The following is a 21,489-nucleotide window of genomic DNA, read 5'->3' on the forward strand; positions in this document are numbered from 1 at the left end:
AGTTCACTTCGTGAGGTTTGTGTAACAAGCAAAACTGATGTAGCCAAATGTCTCATCCCAGCGTTAGTGTCATCACCGTAGTTATGGGGAGCATAGAGCCATTTGGAGTCATATAGAGCTTAAAAGGACAGTCAGTACTCTGTGTGGGGTTCCCGGTACTACTTACTGTTCTGCTGAAGCTATTGCTTATAGCAAATAGGGATTAATGTACAGGCCACTCAGTCTCTCGGTTGATCTGTCACTCGTGACTGACGTCAAAGTAGAGAGTTGGGATCAAGACAGAGTTAGAGAGGAATGTATTGCTCTGTGACTGAGACAGGACAAATTTAACACAACTTTAAAAAAAGAAACTGAGAGTGAACATAGGAGTGATTCGTCTTTAATATCGGGGGGATATTATCTGTGGGACCACAGACAGCATAATCTCCATACCATTATACCATCTCATCGATCTACATTCTTCACAGAAGCAGTCAGTGTCTTGAACATTTCCCCACACACACATTTCCACATTCCAAATCACGACAAAACAACTGACTGCTATACTTGGCTCAGGATGAGAGAGAAGGAGAGCAAAGGCTGCTGGGAGATAAAGTAGGTTATCGTAGCACCTCAGATAGTCACTATGATTCATAGAGGTTTGCTTACATCACTTGTACAGAGAGAGAGAGAGACAGGTTCTACAAAAAAAACACCATATTACCTGAACACTTGCTCAGCGTCTGTCTGGGCTAAACCTCCATTTTGGCTCTGGTCCGCAGAGGGAGGAGGAAGCCCTGGCTCATGGCCCTAGCTGGCTGCTCCAGTCCAACGCTGGCTTTTCAAGGAAGTCACCAACCAGCAGCGATTGGCTTAGTCTTCCTTAGCCCCAACTGCTCTCCCAAGACTGAAAGTCAACCACCACCTAGACAGAGAGGAGAGGGTTTGGTTATAAGCTGGTAAGCCGGTGTATTGTACTACACAGGTCTAGTCTGGCAGAGAGAAACGCAGACAGAGATGACACAGAAGGTGTTAAGCTGGGTGTACACTACATGATTTAGCTGTCCCAGACCAGTTTGAGATCAGAGCCAAAATCCTCCATGTCGTTGCCTACTCAGAGCGCGTGGTCACAGACGCAATCGGAGGGCTACCAATCAAGTCTTTGAGCAGCCCCAGACGTCCTGATAGTTTCTGAACATTATTGATTTATTTTTTTTAAAATCGGAAACAAAATACGCAAAGCTCTTGTAGTGTTGAGATGTGCAACACGTTTTGAGAACACTGATCAGCAATAACCAATGAGAGCCCGCCAGAGAAGAAGCCAGTAAGAAGATGATGTTGTTTCACATCGCCCAGAATGTGTAGACTCTCCAGCAGGAGCGATTCCTGCTAGTATGTGTTTCTACTTGAATTGAACCAAAGTGTCAAATCGTTACAGCTCTGAAGTTCACATGCAATTCAAAATGTTGGCTAGATATTTAAATTATGGTATGGCAAACGTGAACGTCTGACTGAAAATGTTTATGAGGCTGCTTTGAGCCACAGCTCGTTCTATTTAACTTGGCAAATCAGTTAAGAACAAATTCCTATTTACAATGACGGTCTACCGGGGGTTAACTGCCTTGTCTGGGGGCAGAACCACTGATGTTTTATTTTAAATGTCAGCTCAGGGATTCGGTCCAGCAACCGTTTGGTTACTGGCCCAACACTCTAACCACTAGGCTACCTGCTGGTTACTGGCCCAACACTCTAACCACTAGGCTACCTGCTGGTTACTGGCCCAACGCTCTAACCACTAGGCTACCTGCTGGTTACTGGCCCAACGCTCTAACCACTAGGCTACCTGCTGGTTACTGGCCCAACGCTCTAACCACTAGGCTACCTGCTGGTTACTGGCCCAACGCTCTAACCACTAGGCTACCTGCTGGTTACTGGCCCAACGCTCTAACCACTAGGCTACCTGCTGGTTACTGGCCCAACGCTCTAACCACTAGGCTACCTGCTGGTTACTGGCCCAACGCTCTAACCACTAGGCTACCTGCTGGTTACTGGCCCAACGCTCTAACCACTAGGCTACCTGCTGGTTACTGGCCCAACACTCTAACCACTAGGCTACCTGCTGGTTACTGGCCCAACACTCTAACCACTAGGCTACCTGCTGGTTACTGGCCCAACACTAACCACTAGGCTACCTGCTGGTTACTGGCCCAACACTCTTACCACTAGGCTACCTGCTGGTTACTGGCCCAACACTCTAACCACTAGGCTACCTGCTGGTTACTGGCCCAACACTCTAACCACTAGGCTACCTGCTGGTTACTGGCCCAACACTCTTACCACTAGGCTACCTGCTGGTTACTGGCCCAACAATCTAACCACTAGGCTACCTGCTGGTTACTGGCCCAACGCTCTAACCACTAGGCTACCTGCTGGTTACTGGCCCAACGCTCTAACCACTAGGCTACCTGCCACCCCATGTTCTAGCTACGTTAAATCACATCACCACATTGTTTTGGTGAGACAGCGTGGTATGGAGAATCCTGTTTGTGTGTGACCCGTCTGTGCCAGATCGTTTGGTAAGCGCACCAAGACAACCAAAAAAAACTAAAACACAGGCAAGACGTTTAATGTGAGAGGATCAGCGATGTTAGGAGTTTCAAAGTCATGTAGTGTACATCCGACATTATACCAGTCTGGCTGCAAACAGTACGGCTACAGCAGGCGGTGTGGAGGCGGTGTCTGGTTCCTTCCTTCCCACTGGCGCTCCTCTGGGAGCCCCATATGATAATCACCAGCCTAGACAACAACCATAGGCTGTGTTTTCCATTAGTGCTGGCTAAAATCAGCCTGTAAGACTAATCTTCAGCCAGCTACTCCCCCCCCCCCCCCCCGTCGTATTAACTAGGCTACTTTTAATTTGAAAAGTTTAAATTCGATAGTCCGTTGAGCCATCTCCCGCTAGAATGAACGATATGCATCTTTTAGCGATCTATTGATAGGATAGGTCACCTGTCCTACACCGGCCAAACCCTCCCCAAACCTGGACGATGCTGGGTCAATTGTGCGCGGCCCTATGGGACTCCCGATCACGGCCGGTTGTGATACAGCCCGGGATCGAACCAGGGTCTGTAGTGACGCCTTCTGGCACTGAGATGCAGTGTCTTAGAATCTCCTATATCCCGTCGCCATTTCATAAAATCATACATCGTAATTATATGTCCATGGTATCGCGTCGGGACAAGTCAACCAAAGGATTTCCTTAGTTTCCTTCACCTAGACGTCGCTAGACAGTGACACTAAAGTGAGTGACTCGTCTCAGTCAGGGTAGCCTACCGAATCACATCATTCATTTGGCTCCCTAATTTGTATATGGCTACTGGTAGGCCTAGGTTTTTTTGGCGATTATCTTAAATGATTAAAACATTCAATGAAACTGCGGCAATAACAGTAAGTGGAGATCCTCATCCCAAAATGATCATTTGGACTCACGGAATCTAGGCATTAAAACGGAATTCATCAATATTAAACCGTGTTGAAATCAACTAAATGTATTGAAAATGTATAAAAATTTGCCCCAAGTTCATCAAAAGACATGAACAGAATGCATTAGTTAAATTGTATTCCCAGCAACGTATCACTGGGCTGTATCACAACCGTACGTGATTGGGACCCCCAACGTCGTCTGGGTTTGGCCGGTGTAAGTCGCCATTGTAAATAAGAATTTGTTCTTAAATCTGACTTGCCTAGTTAAATAAAAGGTTAAATAAAAACTTTTTTAAAAACACATCTACCACTTTGAGTAGCCGTTAGCGATGATGCTAATGAAAAAAAAGTATTCTGGTAGATTAAATGTTTTTTTGGGACAGCCATCTCAACTAAATGTTAATTAAAGTTGCCTATGCTTAAATGGAAGAATGATATCATAATTATTTTTCATCAATCCAGTTGGTATTTGTTTAGCAAACTCTACAATCCCATGTTGACTACAGCTAAACAGCCTCTTGCTAAACTACACCCAAAATCCACTTAGCCTTTAGTGTTTTGGAACATTCATTTATTGTATTTTGTGTTTTTCCACATAGCAGCCAATGTGGGCAGGAGGCTAGTTAAATAATTTGTTTTAATCAAATACATCATTTGAAAAACAAACATTGTGGCAATGCATCAACTGTAAATGAGATCAAGTGAAGACCGGCAGAGTTCGATACCATGACCAAAACAGTCGCACTTGCAACCATTTCAACTAGTAGCAGGTGAGGATCCCAGTGAAAACAAGTCTACCAGGGTCACTTTAGTTTTTTGGTTCACAATTTGGTATTTTTTTTATTATGATTTATTCAAACAGTAATGTGCAATTGACCAAAAATAAAGCGACTTTCTGAAGAGGCAGCAACGGAACATCCCGGTCTGTGTGTGCAGTACGCGTAGGCCCTATATGTCTACCACTGTGTAGCCGTGAGCGATGCTAATGATAGCTTAACCGTCTGTTCTTCTACACCTGCATTGCTTTGCCGTTTGGGGTTTTAGGCTGGGTTTCTATACAGCACTTTGTGACATCAGCTGATGTAAGAAGGGCTTTATAAACACATTTGATTGATTGAACTACAAAAGTAGCCTATGCTTACCTGACAAAATCATGATTATTAGCATTAATCCAGTAGCCATTTGTTTAAAAAAAACTCCATCACAAGTCCTCGACAGACATAGGTGGTTCGTCCAAAAGCTAAGCTTCACCTAAAGTAAATTGAATTGCCAAAATTATAGAGCCTAATTTGCCTAATCCTGTCTGTTTTTTTTTTTTTTATCATTCAAAATAGGCTACTACACCAGAAAGCATGATTTGGCCACAGAGGATCATTAGATTCTTAAAATAAAATAATTGTGGATTGTTAAAAAAAAAATATCACATTGAACTACAGTCGGAAGGGCTTGCAATTTGGACAGCCCGTGCAGCAAAACACCAGACGATTGCTGAGTTGTGACTAAGTAAAAAGTAGAAGCCCAGCCAGGCATATAGCAATATTTCATCGTCATCTGGAAAGCACAACCATCTCGGCAGCACTCCACCAATCAGCCATTTATGGTAGATTGGCCAGATGGAAGTGTGTCTCCTCAGTAACAGGCACATAACAGCCTGCTTGGAGGTTGCCAAAAGGACTCTCAGACCATGAGAAACATGATTCTCTGGTCTGATGAAACCAAGATTGAACTCTTCAGCCTAAATGCCAAGCATTACATCTGGAGGAAACCTGTCACCATCCCTATGCAGAAGCATGGTGGTGGCAGCATCATCATGCTGTGGGGATGTTTCTCAGCAGCAGGGACTGGGAGACTAGTCAGGATCAAGGGAAAGAGGAACGGAGCAAAGTGCAGAGAGATCCTTGATGAAAAACTGCTCTAGAGCACTCAGGACCTCAGACTGGGGCAAAGGTTCACCTTCCAATAAGACAATAACCCTAAGCACACAGCCAAGACATTGCATGAGTGGCTTCGGGATATGTCTCTGAAATGTCCTTGAGTGGCCCAGCCAGAGCCCGGACTTGAACATCTCTGGAGAGACCTGAAAATAGCTGTGCAGCGACACTCCCCATCCAACCTGACAGAGCTCGAGGGGATCTGCACAGAAGAATGAGAGAAACTCCCCAAATACAGGTGTGACAAGCTTTTAGCATCATATGCATGACTCAAGGCTGTAATCACTGCCCAAGGTGCTTTCTGCTTTGTCATTCTGGGGTAGTGTGTGTCGATTGATGGGGGGGGGGGCTATTTAATCCATTTTAAAATAAGGCTGTAACGAAACAAAATGTGGTAAAGTCAAGGGGTCTAAATACTTTCCAAAGGCACTGTGTGTGTGTGTGTGTGTGTGTGTGTGTGTGTGTGTGTGTGTGTGTGTGTGTGTGTGTGTGTGTGTGTGTGTGTGTGCGCTAAAGCAAATAGAGTGTAATAAAGCTCACGTGGGCTGGGCATCCTGAAGATGACACTTTAATCAAATAAATATTGTACAACATATTTTTTGTTTTAAGGCTATGGGAAGCTCAAAACAGGCTTTAGTATCCTATTTTGAATTATTGAATTTATTTCTGTAGACACAGGAGACGGCTAATTAGGCTATATCATTTCGATAATTTACTTAGGGAAAGCTTCCCCCTAGCCTTATGGATCCACCGCCTATGAGCCTGTCAATCTACTACTATCTCATAGTAGAAGCGTTTACCTATTATTCTATTAGTCAGCTTGTCGACAAAGAAGTTGTGGGACTAAAGATCTTGAATCCCTACAACCAGTAAGCCTAAGCTACATAAAACATTTAAAAAAACGTTAAAAAGCAATGAGTTCAGAAATGTTGATAAAAATAGTTTAACATTATTAGCGCAGCAATGCGCACAAAGCAGTAGGCTGTTTGTTTGGATACCGGATAAATACAGTTGGAAAACCAATAGAACATGAGAGCAATTAGGCTTCCGGTTTCAATCGCAAAGTCAAATTAAAACATGTCTCCTAATATATGTAGTAAAACATTCAGGTTTCAAACTATTAAGTAGCTATACGTTTACAAAATGCATACTACCTCCGTTGCATTTGAATGGCGAATCAATTTGGAAGCGCGCATCAATTACCAGTTGAGAAATAAAAATAGTAGCTCTTTAAATCATGGTCCCCCCCCCCCAAAAAAAATGTAAGCCAGATATCACCAGCTAACTAAAACCATGATACAGCTAACAACAACAAGATGCAGCTAAGCTGAATGCTCAACATTTCAGACATAAAACCATAAAGTCAACCATTCGGTCCCTGGGCTAACGTCGGTAAATAAGAGAAGAAGAACTATGTAACCGGTTACAATCAAAGGTGATTTCATTTTTCAGGTTAAACATTCTTCAGTGGCGTAAAATGTCGGTAAGTTTAAAGTTCAGCTGCTCAGATTCCAATGTTAGTAACAATAAGGGGGATGAGACGGCAAATAAAATGTATCCCAGTAAGACAGAGGTCATCAATACGTGAACAGAACTAAACCTTTCTGTACACACTGACCGACAGCGCAGTAGTGAGTAATGTTAGCCTGCCTGAGGAAAGTGAGGTATTTTGGCAGCGGCTGACCCTCAAACCTAGGAGCAGTTTAGGTGAAACATGTTCATCAGCGGCTGACCCTCAAACCTAGGAGCAGTTTAGGTGAAACATGTTCATCAGCGGCTGACCCTCAAACCTAGGAGCAGTTTAGGTGAAACATGTTCAACAGCGGCTGACCCTCAAACCTAGGAGCAGTTTAGGTGAAACATGTTCAACAGCGGCTGACCCTGAAACCTAGGAGCAGTTTAGGTGAAACATGTTCATCAGCGGCTGACCCTGAAACCTAGGAGCAGTTTAGGTGAAACATGTTCATCAGCGGCTGACCCTGAAACCTAGGAGCAGTTTAGGTGAAACATGTTCATCAGCGGCTGACCCATCATCATACGGTGCCCTTTGACTTTTTCCTAATTTTGTTGTTACAGTCTATTTAAAAATGGTTTAAATTGAGATGTGTCACAGGCCTACACACAATTCTCCATGTCAAAGTGGAATTATGTTTTCCATTATGTTTCTGTTTAACAAAAGCTGAAATGTCTTGAGTCAATAAGATCTCAAACCCTTTATGGCCTAAATAAGTCCAGGAGTAAAAAGTTCATTAACAAATCACATAGTAAGTTGCATGGACTCACTCTGTGTGCAATAATAGTGTTTAACATGGTTTTGAATGACTACCTCATCTCTGTACCCCACACATACAATTATCTGTACGGTCACTCCGTCGAGCAGTGAATTTCAAACACAGATTCAACCACAAAGACCAGAGAGGTTTTCCAATGTCTCACAAAGAAGGGCACCTATTAGTAGAAGAGTCTTTTTTTTTTTAAAGCAGACATTGAATAGCCCTTTGAGCATGGTGAAGTTATTAATTACACTTTGGATGGAATACACCCAGTCACTACAAATATACAGGCGTCCTTCCTCAGTTGCCAGAGAGGAAGGAAACCGTTCAGAGATTTAACCATGGTGTAGAGGTCGACCGATTAATCAGAATGGCCGATTAATTAGGGCCGATTTCAAGTTCATAACAATTGATAATCGGTATTTTTGGACACTGATTGTGGGCCAATTTTATTTTTAACCTTTATTTACCTAGGCAAGTCAGTTAACACATTCTTATTTTCAATGACGGGCTAAGAACGGTGGGTTAACTGTCTTGTTCAGGGGCAGAACGACAGATTTTTACCTTGTCAGATCTGGGATGCAATCTTGCAACCTTCCGGTTACTAGTCCAACGCTCTAACCACCTGCCTTACATTGCACTCCACGAGGAGCCTGCGTGGCAGGCTGACTACCTGTTATGCGAGTGAATCAAGAAGCCAAGGTAAGTTGCTTACTAGCATTAAACTTATCTTCAAAAAAACAATCAACCTTAACATAATCACTAGTTAACTACACATGGTTGATGATATTACTAGTTTATCTAGCTTGTCCTGCATTGCATATAATCGATGCGGTGCCTGTTCATTTTTCATCGAATCACAGCCTACTTCTCCAAACAGGTGATTTAACAAGCGCATTCGCGAAAAAAGCACTGTCGTTGCACCAATGTGTACCTAACCATAAACATCAATGCCTTTCTTTAAAATCAATACACAAGTATATATTTTTAAACCTGCATATTTCGTTAATATTGCCTGCTACAATGACCTTCTTTTAACTTGGGAAATTGTGTCACTTCTCTTGCGTTCCGTGCAAGCAGTCAGGGTATATGCAGCAGTTTGGGCCGCCTGGCTCGTTGCGAACTGTGTGAAGACCATTTATTCCTAACAAAGACCGTAATTAATTTTCCAGAATTTTACGTAATTATGACATAACATTGAAGGTTGTGCAATGTAACAGGAATATTTAGACTTATGGATGCCACCCGTTAGATTAAATACGGAACGGTTCCGTATTTCACTGAAAGAATAAACGTTTTGTTTTCGAGATGAGAGTTTCCGCATTCGACCATATTAATGACCCAAGGCTCGTATTTCTGTGTGTTATAATTAAGTCTATGATTTGATATTTGATAGAGCAGTCTGACTGAGCGGTGGTAGGCAGCAGCAGGCTCGTAGGCATTCACTCAAACAGCACTTTCGTGCGTTTGACAGCAGCTCTTCGCTGTGTTTCAAGCATCGAGCTGTTTATAACTTCAAGCCTATCAACTCCCGAGATTAGGCTGGTGTAACCGATGTGAAATGGCTAGCTAGTTAGCGGGGTGACCAATCTCCTCGCCCCTACCTGGGCTCGAACCAGGAACACATCGAAAACAGCCACCCTCGAAAGCATCGTTATCCATTGCTCCACAAATGCCGCGGCCCTTGCAGAGCAAGGGGAACAACTACTTCAAGGTCTCAGAGCGAATGCCGTCACCGATTTTAAACGCTATACACACAATACATTACTGTGTATCTCTCTCCACATTTACAATACATTACTGAGTATCTCTCTCCACATTTACAATACATTACTGAGTATCTCTCTCCACATTTACAATACATTACTGAGTATCTCTCTCCATATTTACAATACATTACTGAGTATCTCTCTCCATATTTACAATACATTACTGAGTATCTCTCTCCATATTTACAATACATTACTGCGTATCTCTCTCCACATTTACAATACATTACTGCGTATCTCTCTCCACATTTACAATACATTACTGCGTATCTCTCTCCACATTTACAATACATTACTGCGTATCTCTCTCCACATTTACAATACATTACTGAGTATCTCTCCACATTTACAATACATTACTGAGTATCTCTCTCCACATTTACAATACATTACTGAGTGTCTCTCTCTACATTTACAATACATTACTGAGTGTCTCTCTCTACATTTACAATACATTACTGAGTATCTCTCCACATTTACAATACATTACTGAGTATCTCTCTCCACATTTACAATACATTACTGTGTATCTCTCTCCACATTTACAATACATTACTGAGTATCTCTCTCCACATTTACAATACATTACTGAGTATCTCTCTCCACATTTACAATACATTACTGAGTATCTCTCTCCACATTTACAATACATTACTGAGTATCTCTCTCCACATTTACAATACATTACTGAGTATCTCTCCACATTTACAATACATTACTGAGTATCTCTCTCCACATTTACAATACATTACTGAGTATCTCTCTCCACATTTACAATACATTACTGAGTATCTCTCTCCACATTTACAATACATTACTGAGTATCTCTCTCCATATTTACAATACATTACTGAGTATCTCTCTCCACATTTACAATACATTACTGAGTATCTCTCTCCACATTTACAATACATTACTGAGTATCTCTCTCCATATTTACAATACATTACTGAGTATCTCTCTCCATATTTACAATACATTACTGAGTATCTCTCTCCATATTTACAATACATTACTGAGTATCTCTCTCCATATTTACAATACATTAGATATGGGCTCTGGGACTAAACACCTCCCTCTGCAACTGGATCCTGGACTTCCTGACGGGCTACCCCCAGGTGGTAAGGGTTGGCAACAACACATACGGGCGGTAGGCAATCCTCAACATGGGGGCCTCTCAGGGGTGCGTGCTCAGTCCCCTCCTGTACTCCCTGTTCACCCACGACTGCGTGGCCAAGCACGACTCCAGCACCATCATTAAGTTTGCTGACGACACAATGGTGGTAGGCCTGATCACCGACAATGATGAGACAGCCTATAGGGAGAAGGTCGGAGACCTGGCAGTGTGGTGCCAAGACAACAACCTGAAAAGAGACTGAAAAGATTTGGCATGGTCCCCAAGACCCTCAATGTTCTACAGTTGCACCACTGAGAGCATCCCGACCGGTGTCTGGTGGAAAGCAGACAACCTGGTTTTCCTCTCGGATTTTACCTCTGGTTTGTTCCAATCCGTTTTTTTTATCCTGAAAAACTCCCCAGTCCTTAACGATGACAATCATACCCATAACATGATGCAGCCACCACTATGAAGAGTGGTACTCATTAATGTGTTGTATTGCATTTGCCCCATACTCATTAGGGGCGTGCCGAGGACAAAACAAGTATTGTAACGGATATGTAGAATTGTCTGAATACGATTATGAGATGAGTATTATTTGTTGTTGTTGTTGTAATTTATCCGTGGTTGGAAAAAGCATGTTTTCAGCTGCCAGCACGCATTTCTCTCACTCAATCCGTGTGAAGCGCTGTGTTCTCTAAACAACTATTGGATAGTTTCTTCTGTAAAGAAACGGGCGGGGTACCGATTGAGCCTGCTGTAACGATTGGATTAGAACAAGCCGCTCTCATTTCCCCAGACACGCGCACTGCTCTGTTTCACCACACTCAGTCATTCTTATCAGGGCATAAGTTTTCTCTTCTCCAAACATAGTGTATGAATCTGTAGCTAGTCATTGTTGTTCAAACTAGAAATTTCCTGTCGGCTGAGGCCATATGGTTGTTTTAGTCTGTCTAATTGGCGTTGTTTAGTAGGCCTACTTTGTCTGTCCGTATAATTATTCCATTGACGTCTGTTGTGAGCTTTGCTATTATTATTTATTCTTGCCCAGTCATGTTTACTGAGCAACAGATCATTATGGGGGAAAAAAAGACACATAGATCGTTTCTTTTGATTTTACAAATGTGGCATAAGTGTCCGCAGAGAAAAGCTTTGCTCCTCTCCAAAGTGAAACGATATGGAGCAAATTAGCCTAGCTTCTAAATCTGTGTCTAGAATACATGCAGACAGTAGTAGCCAGCCATGCAAGGGGCCTATGTATTTGCCGATTCCGTTGATAATTGAATAAGACTAAGTAAAGTAGTCATGTGCATTTTCATCTCTCGGGTTCAATTTAACAATGTGTCTGAGTGAATGAACTCAATGATGCGGCTCTGAGATGCGGCCTGAGTAATGGTACAATCATGCTCACTCCAGGGTTGAGGCTTTACCGGCATTTAAAAGCACACTTCTGAGTTTTCCGATCACCAGTAAATCCAATTACGATTATCAAGTTTGATAAAAACGGATACGATTACGATGAGATCGACACGTCCGGTATCCATAACATGATGCAGCCACCACTCTGTTTGTAAATATGGAGAGTGATACTCAGTAATGTATTGTAAATGTGGAGAGAGATACTCAGTAATGTATTGTAAATGTGGAGAGAGATACTCAGTAATGTATTGTAAATATGGAGAGAGATACTCAGTAATGTATTGTAAATATGGAGAGAGATACTCAGTAATGTATTGTAAATGTGGAGAGAGAGACGCAGTAATGTATTGTAAATGTGGAGAGAGATACTCAGTAATGTATTGTAAATATGGAGAGAGATACTCAGTAATGTATTGTAAATATGGAGAGAGATACTCAGTAATGTATTGTAAATGTGGAGAGAGATACTCAGTAATGTATTGTAAATGTGGAGAGAGATACTCAGTAATGTATTGTAAATGTGGAGAGAGATACTCAGTAATGTATTGTAAATGTGGAGAGAGATACTCAGTAATGTATTGTAAATGTGGAGAGAGATACTCAGTAATGTATTGTAAATGTGGAGAGAGATACTCAGTAATGTATTGTAAATATGGAGAGAGATACTCAGTAATGTATTGTAAATGTGGAGAGAGATACTCAGTAATGTATTGTAAATGTGGAGAGAGATACTCAGTAATGTATTGTAAATGTGGAGAGAGATACTCAGTAATGTATTGTAAATGTGGAGAGAGATACTCAGTAATGTATTGTAAATGTGGAGAGAGATACTCAGTAATGTATTGTAAATATGGAGAGAGATACTCAGTAATGTATTGTAAATGTGGAGAGAGATACTCAGTAATGTATTGTAAATGTGGAGAGAGATACTCAGTAATGTATTGTAAATGTGGAGAGAGATACACAGTAATGTATTGTGTGTATAGCGTTTAAAATCGGTGACGGCATTCGCTCTGAGACCTTGAAGTAGTTGTTCCCCTTGCTCTGCAAGGGCCGCGACATTTGTGGAGCAATGGATAACGATGCTTTCGAGGGTGGCTGTTTTCGATGTGTTCCTGGTTCGAGCCCAGGTAGGGGCGAGGAGATGGACGGAAACTATACTGTTACACTGGCAATACTAAAGTGCCTATAAGAACATCCAATAGTCAAAGGTATATGAAATACAAATGGTATAGAGATAAATATTCCTATAATAACGACAACCTAAAACTTCTTACCTGGGAATATTGAAGACTCATGTTAAAAGGAACCACCAGCTTTCATATGTTCTGAGCAAGGAACTTAAACGTTAGCTTTTTTACATGGCACATATTGCACTTTTACTTTCTTCTCCAACACTTTGTTTTTGCATTATTTAAACCAAATTGAAGATGTTTCATTATTTATTTGAGGCTAAATTGATTTTAGTGATGTATTATATTAAAGTTAAAATAAAAGTGTTAATTCAGTACTGTTGTAATTGTCATTTTTACAAATAAATAAATAAATAAAATTTGCCCCCCTCCAATAATCGGTATCGGTGTTGAAAAATCATAATCGGTCGACCTCTACAATGGTGACTTTCAAACAGTTAAGAGTTTAATGGCTGTGATAGGAGAAAACTGAGGATGGATCAGCATTGTAGTTACTCCTCAATACTAATCTAACTGACAGTGAAAAGAAGGAAGCCTGTACAGAATAAAAAATATATTTGCTGCAATACTGAAAGTAATACTGCAAAAAAACTTTTGGTCCCAAATAGAACATGTTATGTTTGGGGCCAATCCAATCCAATACATTACTGAGTATCTCTCTCCACATTTACAATACATTACTGAGTATCTCTCTCCACATTAACAATACATTACTGAGTATCTCTCTCCATATTTACAATACATTACTGAGTATCTCTCTCCATATTTACAATACATTACTGAGTATCTCTCTCCACATTTACAATACATTACTGAGTATCTCTCTCCACATTTACAATACATTACTGAGTATCTCTCTCCACATTTACAATACATTACTGAGTATCTCTCTCCACATTTACAATACATTACTGAGTATCTCTCTCCACATTTACAATACATTACTGAGTATCTCTCTCCACATTTACAATACATTACTGAGTATCTCTCTCCACATTTACAATACATTACTGAGTATCTCTCTCCACATTTACAATACATTACTGAGTATCTCTCTCCACATTTACAATACATTACTGAGTATCTCTCTCCACATTTACAATACATTACTGAGTATCTCTCTCCACATTTACAATACATTACTGAGTATCTCTCTCCACATTTACAATACATTACTGAGTATCTCTCTCCACATTTACAATACATTACTGAGTATCTCTCTCCACATTTACAATACATTACTGAGTATCTCTCTCCACATTTACAATACATTACTGAGTATCTCTCTCCACATTTACAATACATTACTGAGTATCTCTCTCCATATTTACAATACATTACTGAGTATCTCTCTCCACATTTACAATACATTACTGAGTGTCTCTCTCCATATTTACAATACATTACTGAGTATCTCTCTCCATATTTACAATACATTACTGAGTATCTCTCTCCACATTTACAATACATTACTGAGTATCTCTCTCCACATTTACAATACATTACTGAGTATCTCTCTCCACATTTACAATACATTACTGAGTATCTCTCTCCACATTTACAATACATTACTGAGTATCACTCTCCATATTTACAAACAGAGTGGTGGCTGCATCATGTTATGGATACCGGACGTGTCGATCTCATCGTAATCGTATCCGTTTTTATCAAACTTGATAATCGTAATTGGATTTACTGGTGATCGGAAAACTCAGAAGTGTGCTTTTAAATGCCGGTAAAGCCTCAACCCTGGAGTGAGCATGATTGTACCATTACTCAGGCCGCATCTCAGAGCCGCATCATTGTGTTCATTCACTCAGACACATTGTTAAATTGAACCCGAGAGATGAAAATGCACATGACTACTTTACTTAGTCTTATTCAATTATCAACGGAATCGGCAACAAATACATAGGCCCCTTGCATGGCTGGCTACTACTGTCTGCATGTATTCTAGACACAGATTTAGAAGCTAGGCTAATTTGCTCCATATTGTTTCACTTTGGAGAGGAGCAAAGCTTTTCTCTGCGGACACTTATGCCACATTTGTAAAATCAAAAGAAACGATCTATGTGTCTTTTTTTCCCCCATAATGATCTGTTGCTCAGTAAACATGACTGGGCAAGAATAAATAATAATAGCAAAGCTCACAACAGACGTCAATGGAATAATTATACGGACAGACAAAGTAGGCCTACTAAACAACGCCAATTAGACAGACTAAAACAACCATATGGCCTCAGCCGACAGGAAATTTCTAGTTTGAACAACAATGACTAGCTACAGATTCATACACTATGTTTGGAGAAGAGAAAACTTATGCCCTGATAAGAATGACTGAGTGTGGTGAAACAGAGCAGGGCGCGTGTCTGGGGAAATGAGAGCGGCTTGTTCTAATCCAATCGTTACAGCAGGCTCAATCGGTACCCCGCCCGTTTCTTTACAGAAGAAACTATCCAATAGTTGTTTAGAGAACACAGCGCTTCACACGGATTGAGTGAGAGAAGTGCGTGCTGGCAGCTGAAAACATGCTTTTTCCAACCACGGATAAATTACAACAACAACAACAAATAATACTCATCTCATAATCGTATTCAGACAATTCTACATATCCGTTACAATACTTGTTTTGTCCTCGGCACGCCCCTAATGAGTATGGGGCAAATGCAATACAACACATTAATGAGTACCACTCTTCATAGTGGTGGCTGCATCATGTTATGGGTATGATTGTCATCGTTAAGGACTGGGGAGTTTTTCAGGATAAAAAAAACGGATTGGAACAAACCAGAGGTAAAATCCGAGAGGAAAACCAGGTTCAGTCTGCTTTCCACCAGACACCGGTCGGGATGCTCTCAGTGGTGCAACTGTAGAACATTGAGGATCTGGGGGACCATGCCAAATCTTTTCAGTCTCTTTTCAGGTTGTTGTCTTGGCACCACACTGCCAGGTCTCCGACCTTCTCCCTATAGGCTGTCTCATCATTGTCGGTGATCAGGCCTACCACCATTGTGTCGTCAGCAAACTTAATGATGGTGCTGGAGTCGTGCTTGGCCACGCAGTCGTGGGTGAACAGGGAGTACAGGAGGGGACTGAGCACACACCCCTGAGAGGCCCCCATGTTGAGGATTGCCTACCGCCCGTATGTGTTGTTGCCAACCCTTACCACCTGGGGGTAGCCCGTCAGGAAGTCCAGGATCCAGTTGCAGAGGGAGGTGTTTAGTCCCAGAGCCCATATCTTAGTGATGAGCTCTGTGGTCACTATGGTGTGGAAACGCTCAGTCAAGGAACAGCATTCTCATATACTGTACAGTTGAAGTCGAAAGTTTACATAAACTAGTTTTAATGACTCCAGCCTAAGTGTTTTAACTACTCCACAAATTTCTTGTTAACAAACTATAGTTTTGGCAAGTCGGTTAGGACATCTACTTTGTGCATAACACAAGTAATATTTCCAACATTTGTTTACAGACAGATTATTTCACTGTATCACAATTCCAGTGGGTCAGAAGTTTACATACACTAAGTTGACTGTGGCTTTAAACAGCTTGGAAAATTCCAGAATATTATGTCATGGCATTAGAAGCTTCTGATAGGCTAATTGACATTACTTGAGTCAATTGGAGGTGTACCTGTGGATGTATTTCAAGGCCTGTTAACAAGAAATTTGTGGAGTGGTTGAAAAACGAGTTTTAATGACTCCAACTTAAGTGTATGTAAACTTCAGACTTCAACTGTACTTGCTCTAAGTGATTGATAATTGGTATTCAGCAGTCATAAAAGTATGTCTTATTTACTTTGAAGAACTACTAAAAAGTAATTTAGTCAGAAAGCATAGGCAGCAGCTCTATAGGGATGATATGACTTGGAAATAAATAAAAGTAAAATAAAACAAAATGTAATAAACACAACTGAAATATTTTATCAAAGTAAAGTGAACATAATAGTTGATAAGTTATTTTTTTTTTTAAGCGCTCATCACAACTGAAAAAGGTAAGTTTGAGCGCCTATCCCTCACCAATGGCCAGATAGAGGATAGAATGTAGAGGATAGAACGTAGAGGATAGAACGTAGAGGACAGAACGTAGAGGACAGAACGTAGAGGACAGAACGTAGAGGACAGAACGTAGAGGACAGAAGGTAGAGGATAGAAGGTAGAGGACAGAAGGTAGAGGACAGAAGGTAGAGGACAGAAGGTAGAGGATAGAAGGTAGAGGATAGAAGGTAGAGGATAGAAGGTAGAGGATAGAAGGTAGAGGATAGAAGGTAGAGGATAGAAGGTAGAGGATAGAAGGTAGAGGATAGAACGTAGAGGTAGGGGAAATATTTTTCCAAGAGAAGCTAACTGACCACAGTCATGTTTACTGAACACTGTATCTGCATCTGAAATGGAACCCTAAACTGAACTACTTTTGAACAGGGCCCACAAGATTCTGGTCAAAAGGTGTGCACACCGTGTAAGGAAAAGGTCTCCCTCTCTCTCCCTTGCCGCTGGCCTGGCCACGGGACATGTGCCCGCATGATACATTATTGAGTGGCAAGCATGTCAAGTCCATCTCAAAAACCTCCTGACCTGGAAAGCTCAGCCATGTTCTCAAGACCAACTTGACGTTGCTGAGGAATTATAGTCAGAGCCAGATTCTGTAGCAATCTAGTAAACTTGCTAGCGACTTCAGTGAATGTTTAACACATTTCTAGAGGCAAATATGTTAAATTATAACTGGGACATAATGAACTTGGGACTCTATGTAAATCTATCTCTGGAAACTGATGTAAGTCTGTGAAAGGTTATCGCTACTCCGCACACCTTCCATTATTTTCCATAGAACTTATAGCAACTTAATTATCCCACATTATAATTGTTTTAATTTAACCTTTATTCAACTAGGCAACTCACTTAAGAACAAGTTATTATTTACAATGACAGCCTACCGGGGAACAGCGGCCTTGTTCAGGGGCAGAACAGATTTTTACCTTGTCAGCTCGGGGATTCGATCCAGCAACCTTACGTTTACTGGCCCAACGCTCTAACCACTAGGCTACCTGCCGCACCAAAGAGTGGATGGTTCGAGACCATGGTATAACACGGGCATGACAAAAAAGTAACTTTTACTGCTCTAATGACATTGGTAACCAGTGTATAATATCAATTAGGCACCTCGGGTTTATGGTATATGACCAATATACCACGGCTAAGGGCTGTGTCCAGGCACTCAGTGTTGCGTCGCGCTTAAGAACAGCCCTTAGCCGTGTTAAATATGCCATATACCACACCCCTTGTGCCTTATTGCGTAATTATTCCTTACGTAAAGACAGGACACTCCATTTAGTATGATGTTACTTTTTGTATGGCATGTATTCATTTGTGAACATCCATCATCCATTTCATATGATATGTTACGAATTACAATTTGTATGGTGTTTTGCAAAATGTACAAAAAGGTTACTTATTTTAAAACGTGTTAAAATGCTGAAGTTGTCGGATGAGATTCGAACACACAACTTTTGGGTTGCTAGACGTTCAACCACCAATCCACCCTCCTTTAGTTTTTGACTTAAGTCAACTTCTGTCTTATGTAACCATACCAAACATAACATAATACTACATTTCAGAATCCCAGATTTAAGTTTACTATGTTACGTCTAGTCTATGAGATCAGGCTGAATTATACCATGGCATTGTTGAGTAACGTTAATCGTTTATAATTTCTGAGTATTCAACAACAAGCTAGCTAGTTTCAGCATTACTAACGTTAACAATTACAACCATTTGGAAAATATGCTGGCTAGCTAGCCAAGTAAATAAACGCCTAACGTTAATATAAACAGTTGATGTGCATGTCTACTGCTCGTTTGCATAACATATCACGTAGCTACTGCATTCCCACGTACTGTAGCAAGCCAGCTAAGTGCTGCTGTGTGTCAGCGCAGTGCATTTCAAAAAAACAAGCTAGCTACCTAGCTAATATAGCGATGTCTCCTTCAGCGATTTAACGTTAGAAACAAATCTGATACTTGCAGACTTAGCTGAATGCAAATAGCTAAATAACGTTAGCAAGGAAAATGGCAAAGTCAAAGTATTTCAGTTGAACAGTCAAATACTCACGGGTAGGTTTGCAGCACTTTCACCCTCCGAAAATGGCAAGCTGCTGTGGAGCAGTGATTTCCAAGAAACAACTTAGCTTGCTAGCTAGCCAAAATGCTAACGGTGGCTATACGGGCAAATCCACTGTCAGTCAATCAGGGTGTACTGTAAAAATGGAGCCAATATTACAAAAAAACTACCCACGAACGCAAACAAGATCGCCTAAAAAAAAATTATACTTTGTCGCATAGATTACTCTTTTAGACAATAACAAACCATTTTCTGATTCCACAATCATTCTCTCTTTTCGCTGCCATCTTCCTCTGTCACACATACATACATCAGTGGTCACACACCCACACGCAAGGGACGCTATGACGTTTTTAAAAAACCGCTACCACAGATTTGCCGCTACTCCCGGTACGCTTTCCCCGCCGCCCTTGAAAGGGGAACGGCCTATCTGAAAGGCACTCGTGCACATTTATAACCTGTCAGGCATGTTGTGTGCGGGACAAAATACATTTTCCTAACGCATAATAGTCATGTTGGAGCTGCATAGATCCGTATAAATGTGTCAGATTGTGTGGGTGAGTGAGGGTTACATAGAGGAGGACTGTAGAGTATACTTTAACGACCCTGGGTTTATAAGCGCGGATATCTACTCTGTCGCTTGAGCTTGCATTTACGGCACAGGCGATAGCTCTCTGGACATCAGGCTAGATCCCTGCCGTTTCATTACAATATTATAATTTAGCTCAATTAACACAATCATTGGCTACAACTTGATTGGTTTATAGTTTATGCCCCATCAAATGAACTTTGTATTTGCTGCAGGATAGCACTAGTTGGTCCCTGGAGTCTGCTGTCTGGTTGGAGAGTCACCTGCTCCCCTCCATGGAGACAGACCAGCATGATCAACAGGTGTGTTTTAAGATGTTTACCTTTATTTAATCAGGTCAGCTAGTTGAGAACAAATTCTCATTTGCAACTGCGACCTGGCCAAGATAAAGCAAAGCAGTTCGACACATACAACAACACAGAGTTACACATGGAATAAACAAATATACAGTCAATAGTACAGTAGAAAAAGTCTATATACAGTGTGTGCAAATGAGGTAGGATAAGGGAGGTAAGGCAATAATTAGGCCATGGTGTTAAAGTAATTACAATAGAGCAATTGAACACTGGAATGGTAGATGTGCAGAGAATACATATATGTATGTATATACATGTACACATACATACACACATATATATATATATATATATGCATACATATGTAACAGTTTAACTTTAGTCCGTCCCCTCGCCCCGACGCGAACCAGGGACCATCTGCACACATCAACAACAGTCCCCCACGAAGCGTCATTACCCATCGCTCCACAAAAGCCGCTGCCCTTGCAGAGCAAGGGGAACCACTACTTCTAGGTTTCAGAGCAAGTGACGTAACCGACTGAAAGGCTGCTAGCGCGCACCACCGCTAACTAGCTAGCAATTTCACATCCGTTACACATACACATACATATGCACATGTGAATGTGCAAGTAGAGATACTGGGGTGCAAAGGAGCAAGATAAATAAATAAATACAGTATGGGGATGAGGTAGTTGGATGGGCTATTTACAGATGGGCTATGTACAGGTGCAGTGATCTGTGAGCAGCTCTGACAGCTGGTGCTTAAAGCTCGTGAGGGAGATAAGAGTCTCCAGCTTTAGTGATTTTTGCAGTTCGTTCCAGTCATTTGCAGCAGAGAACTGGAAGGAGAGGTGGCCAAAGGAAGAATTGGCTTTGGGGGTGACCAGTGAGTGAGCTGAGATAAGGCGGGGCTTTACCTAGCAGAGACTTGTAGATGACCTGGAGCTACTGGGTTTGGCGCCGAGTATGAAGCGAGGGCCAGCCAACGAGAGCGTACAGGTTGCAGTGGTGGGTAGTATATGGGGCTTTGGTGACAAAACGGATGGCACTGTGATAGACTGCATCCAATTTGTTGAGTAGAGTGTTGGAGGCTATTTTTTAAATGACATCGCCAAAGTCGAGGATTGGTAGGATTGTCAGTTTTACGAGGGTATGTTTGGCGGCGTGAGTAAAGAATGCTTTGTTGCAAAATAGGAAGCCGATTCTAGATTTAATTTTGGATTGGAGATGTTTAATGTGAGTCTGGAAAGAGAGTTTATAGTCTAACCAGACACCTAGGTATTTGTAGTTGTCCACATATTCTAAGTCAGAACCGTCCAGAGTAG

The 21,489-nt window shown here is 41.4% G+C and overlaps 1 protein-coding gene across 2 annotated transcripts in view; it reads right to left on the reverse strand.

The window, feature by feature from the left end:
• LOC139538947 (FHF complex subunit HOOK-interacting protein 1B-like) overlaps nucleotides 1-19,594 on the reverse strand; it is a 76,084-nt gene extending 56,490 nt beyond the window's left edge. For both annotated transcript variants that reach the window (XR_011667833.1, XM_071341536.1), the window contains exons 1-2: nucleotides 19,271-19,594; nucleotides 704-904 (exon numbers count right to left, since the gene is read on the reverse strand). The gene's annotated coding sequence lies outside the window, so the exon portion shown is untranslated. The remainder of the gene's footprint in view (nucleotides 1-703; nucleotides 905-19,270) is intronic.
• Nucleotides 19,595-21,489: the final 1,895 nt, after the last annotated feature.

Source organism: Salvelinus alpinus, chromosome 14 (genome assembly GCF_045679555.1).
Source record: "Salvelinus alpinus chromosome 14, SLU_Salpinus.1, whole genome shotgun sequence".
In the NCBI taxonomy this organism is placed as follows: domain Eukaryota; kingdom Metazoa; phylum Chordata; class Actinopteri; order Salmoniformes; family Salmonidae; genus Salvelinus; species Salvelinus alpinus.